Source organism: Pinus tabuliformis, chromosome 7 (genome assembly GCF_031772625.1).
Source record: "Pinus tabuliformis cultivar Carrire ecotype Pingquan chromosome 7, CPIR1, whole genome shotgun sequence".
In the NCBI taxonomy this organism is placed as follows: Eukaryota; Viridiplantae; Streptophyta; class Pinopsida; order Pinales; family Pinaceae; genus Pinus; species Pinus tabuliformis.
This window is the reverse complement of record NC_142293.1, coordinates 661346301-661355988: the sequence shown is the minus strand read 5'-3', so window position 1 is coordinate 661355988 and position 9688 is coordinate 661346301. Positions and strand designations below refer to the sequence as shown.

The 9688-nt window shown below is 38.3% G+C and overlaps 1 pseudogene across 1 annotated transcript; it reads left to right on the top strand.

Annotated features, from left to right (window-relative positions):
• The first annotated feature begins 8564 nt into the window (after positions 1-8564).
• On the top strand, positions 8565-9470 carry LOC149249179 (ACT domain-containing protein ACR4 pseudogene; annotated as a pseudogene). Its single transcript, XR_016265131.1, has 3 exons — positions 8565-8849; positions 9049-9153; positions 9295-9470. The product of XR_016265131.1 is annotated as an ACT domain-containing protein ACR4 pseudogene (transcript).
• The last annotated feature ends 218 nt before the right edge of the window (positions 9471-9688 follow it).

Here is a 9688-nt window from a genome sequence, read left to right as displayed (position 1 = left end):
TGAACATATGATTAATTTTATCAATAATATGTAAATAAATCTAATATTAATATAACCATTTTAAATATGCTAAATATGTTTGAGATTTATCTCGTCATTTTAATTTTACATTTGCTTAGTTACCCGAGTTTGTTGAGATATAAATATTGTCAATAACTTTAATCATGAAAATGATGAAATAACATTTTTGAATGCAAAATGACAATGTAATAGTGTTGAATGATAGAAAATGTGAAGAATAAAAATGTAGTCAATTACAAATAGTCTTCATTGTGATCAATATCAAACTATTTTCTTCTACTATTCTTATTTTCTCCCGTGTTAGTTTTGTCATATTTTCATATGGATTATATGAAAATGAGAATTGAAATCATAAACCATTTAAATATTTGGCTCAAGCTGTTGTAGTAAACATCATACATTGTCTCTCTTGTTCTCCAATATTAATAAGTTGAAGTACTATAACACAAAAATCAATGTACATTGTTAACAATTTTTGGTGCTTATACTAAAATCAATGCACACTATTAACCCAATCACTTTGAAATTAATGTACCATCATACATATAATTACATCAAATTAGAAATTAACATATACACTAAAATCAATGCATCTAATGCAAGAAATCAAATACGACTAAAAAACATCTACACTAAAATCAATGCATCTAATGCAAGAAATCAAATAGGATTAAAATCAACATCTACACTGAAAGCAATGCATCCAATGCAAGTAAGCAAAGAAGATTAGCAACCAACACCTACACTGAAATCAATGCATCTAGTGCAAGGAATCAAATATGATTAGAAATCACCATCTACACTAAAATCAATGCATTTAGTGCAAGCAATCAAATAGGATTATAAATCATCTACATTGAAATCAATGAATATAGTGCAAAGAATCAAATATAATTAAAAATAAACATTTACATTGAAATTTAATCCATCTAGTGCAAGAAATCAAATAGGATTAGAAATCACTATCTACACTGAAATCAATGCATTTAATGCAAGTAATCAAATATGATTAGAAATCACCATCTACATTTAAATCAATGCATTTAGTGCAAGCAATTAAATATGATTAAAAATCATCTACATTAAAATCAATGCATCTAGTGCAAGTAATCAAATACCATTAGAAATCACCATCTACACTAAAATCAATGCATCTAGTGCAATAAATCTTCTTCCCTCCCTCCCCCCTCCATCTATATCTTTATCTCCCTCCATCTCTCCTTCTTTGTCTCTTTATCTCACCCCCAAACATACACACACTCTCTCCATCTCTCCCTTTTCACTCCCTCTCTCTCTCTCTCTCCACTTCTCACACTCTATGTCTTTTTTCTTCCCTCCCTCTCTCCCCCTCAAACTACATCTCTCTATCCCTCCCTCTCTTCTCTTATCTCCCTCCCTCTCTCCTCATCTCTCTCCTCCTTCCTCACTCCCTCTTTCTCTCCTACCTTCCTCTTTCTTCCCCATCTCTCTCTCTCTCTCTCTCTCTCTCCCTCTCCCCTACAATCCTATCTTTTCCCCCATCACTTTATTCCTCTCTCTCTCCTACCATTCTATCTCTTCCCCCATCACTCTCTTCCTCTCTCTCAAGTCCTCTCTCACTTTCTCTCCTGCCTCCCTCTATCTCCCCTCGCCCCCTCTCTCTCTCAAGTCCTCTCTCACTTTCTCTCCTGCCTCCTTCCATCTTCCTCCCGCCCTCTCTCTCTCTCTCTCTCTCTTTCTCTCTCTTCCATCCAATCCTTTCTCTCTCTCTTTTCCCTCCAATCCTCTCTCTCTCCCCATCAATCTCTCTCTCTCTCTCTCTATCTCTCCATGTTACTGTATCCATCCCTTTCTCCTTATCTCTCCTTCTCTCCCCTCTCACCTCCATCTCTCCTTCTATGTCTCTTTATCTCACCCCTAAACATACACACACTCTCTCCATTTCTCCCTGGTCACTCCCTTTCTCTCCACTTCTCACTCTCTATGTATTTCTTCTTCCCTCCCTCTCTCCCCGTCCAACTCAATTTCTTTATCCTTCTCTCTCTACTCCTCTCTCCCCCTTTCTTTCCTACCCCCTTTCTCTTCCCCCATTTCTCTTTCTCTCTGCCCTCCAATCCTCTCACTATCTCCCTCTCTCTCTCCTCCTCTCTCTCTCAAGTCTTCCTTTCTCTCCTACCTCCCTCTCCCTTCCACCATCTCTCTCTCTCTCTCTCTCTCTCTCTCTCTGCCCTCCAATCCTTTCACCATGTCCCTCCCTCTCTCCTCTTTCTCCCACCTCCATCTTTACATCTTCCTCTCCCTCTCTTACTCTTCTCTACCACTCTCACTCCTCTCCCCCCCTCTCTCTCTTCATTCCTCCTCTCCCCTCTCTTTCAGCTTATCTCTATCTCTCCCTTGTCACTTCCCCTATTTCTCCACCTCTATCACTCTATGTCTTTGTTCTTCCCTCCCATATATATCAAGAGTTAATATATATACCATGATATATTAATATACATTATAATATAACAAATTTAATATTGTATTAATCCAAATTTATTAAATTTAATAACATTAATATTATAATATATTAACATGAATATTATATTTAATAATAATAATAATATTAATTTTTTAATATTAATATTAGGGTTAATAATGTTTTTTTTTGTTGCATGGTATTTACGCCGTAAGGCGTTCCTCTGGGAAGAACTCCCCTCCAGTGCCACTCTGTACCTTCCTGCGCCATTGATTTCGTTGTTAGACGATGGAATTAATATTCACCGTTTGATTCGAAGTGTTCGATTCATTATCCCTCCGCGCATCGCATCTGGCATCTGGCCGCGCATCGCATCGCATCTGGCATCTGGTTCCAGCGCCAAATTTGCCCTGTTTTCAGATTAAGGTTAATGAATACCTCTAAGGCAATTGAACCTAAATTTTTTTGATACAGCGACCGAGGCTGATGCGTGGAGAGCTCTGTGGACGGTGTGTTTACACAAGATATTCACTGCGGTTGCGATGGGCATAGCCCTCTTGCGCATAATTCCCAACAGGCCCTTCCTCTCCTGTGTAGGGTATGCCTTCGCCTTTGCCATTTCGAGCCCCATTGGAGTTGCAATTGGGATACTTATCGATGCCACTACACAGGGCCACGTAGCGGACTGGATTTATGCAATCTCCATGGGTTTTGCCTGCGGTGTTTTTGTTTATGTTGCTATTAACCATCTTCTTCAGAAAGGATTAATACACAACCCTAAAAACCCTGTTATCCCCTTTGACAAGCCATTTTACAAATATTTGGCTGTACTCACTGGATTGATTGCAGTGGTAATGATTTGGGACTAGTTCTAGAGTGGCGGTAATGGTTTGGGACTAGCTGCAAATTTTGCCAATATAAAGTTCAAATATCATGGGAGGGGCGAGGAGGGGACGGCTTGAGTTGATGATGAGAGCCCTACTGCTGCTATTTTTCCCTCTACCATCCCTGGAAATTGACGCTATGGTTGTAACTATGCCAGTGCTCTGCTCTATTGGTCATGGTTTTCTTCGGCCCTTCCTACTCAGAGATTAGGTTCATTTGTAGCTTATATCCTCTGTGTATCACTATCTTATTTGTCTCTTTTTGGGTAAAGTAAATGCCTCTTAAATGGAAAAAGAATGGTTGTTTTTTTTCTTTTGCCCATGAGGTTTTAGGGTTTTAAGTATATCACAATGTCCTTTAAATGTCCTCAAGTCAATGGTAATGGTTGTTAGAGAGCCGTGGACTTACAGGAACGAAGAATAATGAATTTCAAGAAAATGTTGTGTTCAAAGATATCTTTACAGTGTTGAAGTACAAGTAAGCATTGCCTGACATAAAATGGATAACTAAATAATTTTAATGACAAGACAATCGGTATGATTTATACATGGCTTAAAATTAAAAGTAACTCATCTAAAATAGGAAAACAATCAACGTTAATCATCTTAAATGCATTTGGATCTTCATCTCAGATACTTTGATTTGCAAAGCTTGGGGACCTATCTTAGATACTTTGACTTGCAAAGCTTGGGGACCTATCTTAGATACTTCGACAACGACAACGCCAAGCCTCTTGTGACTGTTGACAACTGTTTGGAGAGGGGGTATTCTGTGGTGACTGTTCAGTGTAAAGACAGACCTAAGCTTCTCTTTGATATTGTTTGCAGCTTGACAGATATGGAGTATGTTGTCTTTCGGATGGCAGGTTCCCTGTAAAACCACCGACACTTCCCCAACAGTTGTCTCCATTCTGTATAAAGTTTTTCCATGAAATATAATTGCATTGCCAGTTCTTGCTTCTGTGGTGATGAACACAAAGTCCTCCGTGCGCTTGCCTAGCTTTCTAAGCATCCCCTTCCTTACAGTTCCAACAATTATCTATTAAAAAAAATTGTATGTTAGCAAGCATGTTGGTAATTTGATTTACATACATAATATATGTTAGTAAGTAAAGGAAAAACACAGTTTATTTTGGAGTGGGAAAAATATACATATTTGCAAGAAAAAAGGATTGACATGAATTTAGTAACCTTACATTCTGCAAGGGGACACACAACAGTGAGATTTGATGCTACACAAACACTCCATCATACAATTAAACTAACCACTACACCAAATTGATCCACTTAACAAGCAAAACCATCAGGTGTTGTTACTACCGAAGAGAAGAAAGATGTCACTACATCAACCTAGGGAATTTCACCCAAAGCCTGCTGCCAGGTTAGCAAAGCTTTAAATCCATATCGTTCCTCATGAGGCAAAAACAGGGTTACGACACAACTAAAGAAGAATAAAATGAGCAATACAAGTTGGTAGAAAATGTAAGTAGATAAGTATAGATAAGTATAATAACACAGGATTATGAACAGAGGAAAAACAAGGGTATTAGAAAGAAAGGACTGGTATAAACTTGTTAGCCGAAACAAATAAGGAATTGCAAATAAATATCAAAAATTAATATATTAGTATAGAGGGTTAGCTCAATTGGTCGAGTTCCTGTAACTAAAGTATCTCTCTAATGGAAAGTCACGAGTCAATTTTCCTCAGGGTTAGGCCCTCCGGGTTAGGCTTTGCTATAAACTCAGAGCGAGATGCGATCTCTTCAGATAGATCTGCCCCGATATTTCCTCTGCAAGAAAAATAAATGAGTATATCTGTATCATTGCAAGTGAGCTTGCCAAGCTCACTTGCAGATTGACAAATTTTTAGGCCGATATTCTGTCTTATGGAGGAAAAAAATTCACGGTATCTATGAGAAAACCAGCGAAGTAGTATAACAAGATAAGTAGAAAACATATGTTGATTAAGCCAGAAAGAAAACAATGAGCAGAGTTAGGACTATGACCAGAGGGAAGAAACAAATATTAGAATGAAAGAATGTTGAGCAAGCCTGTATCATAAACAAATTAAAAATGGTAGACACACTCACATACAATATTGAGCAAGCTTGTACCTTAAACAAATTAAAAATGGTAGACACACTCACATACAACCACCCGCATGAAAGGATCAATCCCTGTAATTTAGGTAAGGCAGTGACCTTGCATCAGGACTATCCAAATCCTTCTAGCAAAATTATGTAAAGGTCTTACCTAACCATGTTGTGCTCAGGTAATGTCATTTACCTTTGTTAGTTCCTGATTTTACCTAAACAAGTTGTGCTCAGGTAATGTCCTTTACCTTGGTTAGAAGGTTCGTTCCTGATTTTACATGAGCGAGGGTTGCTCCTGAAAGGTCAACCCTATAAGTTTATGTGTGTGTCCTGCAATACTGTAAACTAAAAGACACTGGAGCCAAAGAGAACCTTACATCTTCTACATGAGCATGATTTTGGTAGGTATCCAATGCAGCAATCTTACTTAAAAGTCTCTGTCTCAAATTGCCCGTATACATCTGTGAGCCCTTCAAAATCCTAGCATTGCTTCCTAAAACCACATTGGCAACCTCATCACATTGTCCTGACTGACCGTCCAATTGCAATCTCCTTGCAGTCTCATTTGTGGGTTTCCACAGCTTGATTCCATGCAGAACAATATCTGGTCCCAAGATTGGTATCAGGCTCTGCGATGAAAATTTCCCCAAAAACCAAAGCATCTTCAGCCACCCATCATCTCAGAAACTAAAAATACAGGAGAGGAGAAGAAAACAACGTTACTTACTTTCAAAATGGCAGGATGTTTTGCGAGATTGTAGCATTCCAGAAGCCATAAAAAGCAGTTTAGCTCCGAGGGGCCCCTTAGTCCTTTCTTGGAGATCTCATTATGCAGTGCCGTATGGCGTATACCCCATTCAATATATAGTTTAGTAAATTTATAATCGATATTTGTATTTACTGTTACATAGCCCTGTTGGCTGAAAACAGAAATGGCTGCGGGCAATGGTGATGAACTGCCATCTGTTGGAGATGGGTACTCCTGTTTTTCATGTTGATATAGAAATGGGTTGTTATCCATTGACAAAACCAGCCAAAGTGCCATCAGTACCACCACCACCATTACTAACAACCCAACAGACATTGCACTGGCTATGCAGCTTCTCCTTCTTCCCTTCATTCTTCCTCCTCCCTTGATGTCTGTTCCCTCCCTCCTGCATTTGGATGTTGTGACTGCAGTTCTCTTCCACCACCACTCCATTCTGAATAAAATAGAATAATTCAACCAAATAAAAAACTACCCATTAGCGTAAACAAAATGTCCACCTGCAAAGTTCATGCATAATCCTCCTCCTAACTTTTTTGTCAGACCTTTCCTTCCTGTGCTTTAGTTGTTGAGGACCCACATATTTCTGAAAGTATTTTATTTGCTAAATGAGGGAACCTGCCATCCGATTCTCCCTTAGTGATCTCTTCAAATCAAAGTCAAAGCGTTTTCTATACAGTCTTGGGTTGATAAAATCCTATTCTTAGATGTTGTATTTTGGGCCTCTTGCAATGGAATTAAGTAATTGCCTTTGAAGGTTGTATGTATGGATGATGGTTCTCTAAAAACCATCCTCATTCATCTGTTTTACACTGTGAAAATTACCTTGCTAAAGACAGAAATTGGGTATAGCAATGCGAGGATCTAGAAAGCACAATACCACTGGGATTTGCCAAATATGATTTGTTGATCATCGAACAGACGACCAGCAATGGAGAACTATTCACCACACTAGTCGAACATGGCCCTGTCATTTGATGACCCAGGAATTGCGAAATTGACCTCATCATAGAGAAGTGTGCAAAATTGGTAGATTTGAAAGAAGACAACACTAATTACAGTGGTGGTAGGAGAAAGGAACTAAATCCACCTAATCTAGAATTGCTTATACAAGTTGTACAAATTACAAGCTGATAAATAGTCTTTGTTCTACAAAATGACAACTCTTCAAACTACACAGGTAAAGACCATTGATGAATCACAGTGTTAACATAGATTCTAGTGCTTGACATAGATTCTTAGCACTTCTTGGCCTTGTAGGAAGTAAAATACTCCTTTTAGCCACTGGAGGTTTCCTTTGAAAAGTAGAAGTCACGATCCCAAGTCTATCTGCAAGAATTGGGCAGACTGAAGGAGAAGGCGTTGGATTTTGGACTTCTTGCTAAACATTTGAATTTGAAAGGTGTGTGATTTGGTAGGAGATTGGTACAGCACGAGGTGACAATTTGGGGCAATTGCTGGTATTTTTTGCTTTCCTTCATCGAATAGGAACTGCACCCCACCTTTCTGTTTAGAGATTCCTGGTCAGTGGTATGTTTTCGCTGGATCAGCTAATACAGTGCTTCCCCCTTCTTTCTTAAATCATTTGAATCCACTGGCACTTCTGATCACTTTCACTTCTTATACCGTTGTATTGATGATGTAAAATATGTAAATAATTGTATAGCAAATTCAATGGAGTTGGCCTCTAGATGATCATAGTTCATTGTTTGTGATCGACTTGACTGGGGGTTGGCCTCTGTATAGCTCTGTATCCTCTGTTTCTTTATCAGCCCATAATAATAAAAGTTTATTACAAATGTGTGTGGTGCTTGTTTGTGCTATTGTTCTTTGTATTATGTTTGGCACTTTTTATGAAGTAACTGCGATGATGATACTTCAGGTATTTCGTGGCAATGTTGATTTGCTCTGTCTGATTTATAAGATTTCTGTTGTTATTTCATGGGAGGTTGTTATGCGCTGTATCATCTCCAAGTGCAGCCGAGGATAGTTAACAACAAATCGTGAACTCCTATGGAAAATGAGCTTTCAAAGGATCTAAAGAAAGTGAATTCTCAAGGAATTTATGTCTTATTTTTAAAACTAGGGTTTTAAGTATATCACAATGTCCTTTAAATGTCCTCAAGTCAATGGTAATGGTTGTTAGAGAGCCGTGGACTTACAGGAACGAAGAATAATGAATTTCAAGAAAATGTTGTGTTCAAAGATATCTTTACAGTGTTGAAGTACAAGTAAGCATTGCCTGACATAAAATGGATAACTAAATAATTTTAATGACAAGATAATCGGTATAATTTATACATGGCTTAAAATTAAAAGTAACTCATCTAAAATAGGAAAACAATCAACGTTAATCATCTTAAATGCATTTGGATCTTCATCTCAGATATTTTGATTTGCAAAGCTTGGGGACCTATCTTAGATACTTTGACTTGCAAGGCTTGGGGACCTATCTTAGATACTTTGACGATGACAACGCCAAGCCTCTTGTGACTGTTGACAACTGTTTGGAGAGGGGGTATTCTGTGGTGACTGTTCAGTGTAAAGACAGACCTAAGCTTCTCTTTGATATTGTTTGCAGCTTGACAGATATGGAGTATGTTGTCTTTCATGCCACTATAGACTCTCAAGGCCCACAAACTTTTCAGGTATAGCTCCAACAACTACAAGGGACTTGATTTTTCATAGGATCTTTGTTTTTTTTCAAATGTTTATTTCCTAATTTGATTTTGTTAAACCAGGTATAGGTGGTTTTAGATCACATCCCTAATGGGATTAATATTGAATCTAAATTAGGTTAAAGAAGAGTTGGGGTATTTATTTCCATTCTTCTCTTTTGTGATACAGGAGTACTACATCAGGCATACTGATGGTTGCCTCGTGTATTCAGAAGCAGAGAAGCAGTGTGTGATTCAGTGTTTGGAGGCTGCCATTAGACGAAGAACATCAGAGGTATGAGTCCAAGGATCGAATCCATGGTGGAAATTTATTCAAAACCCTAAGACTTGGGATTCCCGGTGCATTCAAATTTAATCCTTTTTAAATTTTAGTCAGCTTAATGTGAGTTTTGTTGATGATATTTTATGAATTCAGGGTATGTGACTGGAACTCTGCACCAACGACCGTGTTGGGCTTCTGTCGGAGGTGACTCGCATATTTAGAGAAAATGGGATGTCAGTTACAAAAGCAGAGGTGTCAACGCGGGGTGATAAGGTAGCTGATGTGTTCTATGTGACTGATATAGCTGGAAACCCCGTTGATGCCAAGACAGTAGAAGCTGTTCGCCAAGAAATTGGACTAACAATCTTGCAAGTAAAAGACCGCTGTATGCATACAAAATCTCCTCCAAGGGAACCTGCCATCCGATTCTCCCTTGGTGATCTCTTCAAATCAAAGTCAGAGCGTTTTATCTACAGTCTTGGATTGATAAAATCCTATTCTTAGATGTTGTATTTTGGGTCTCTTGCAATGGAATTAAGTAATTGCC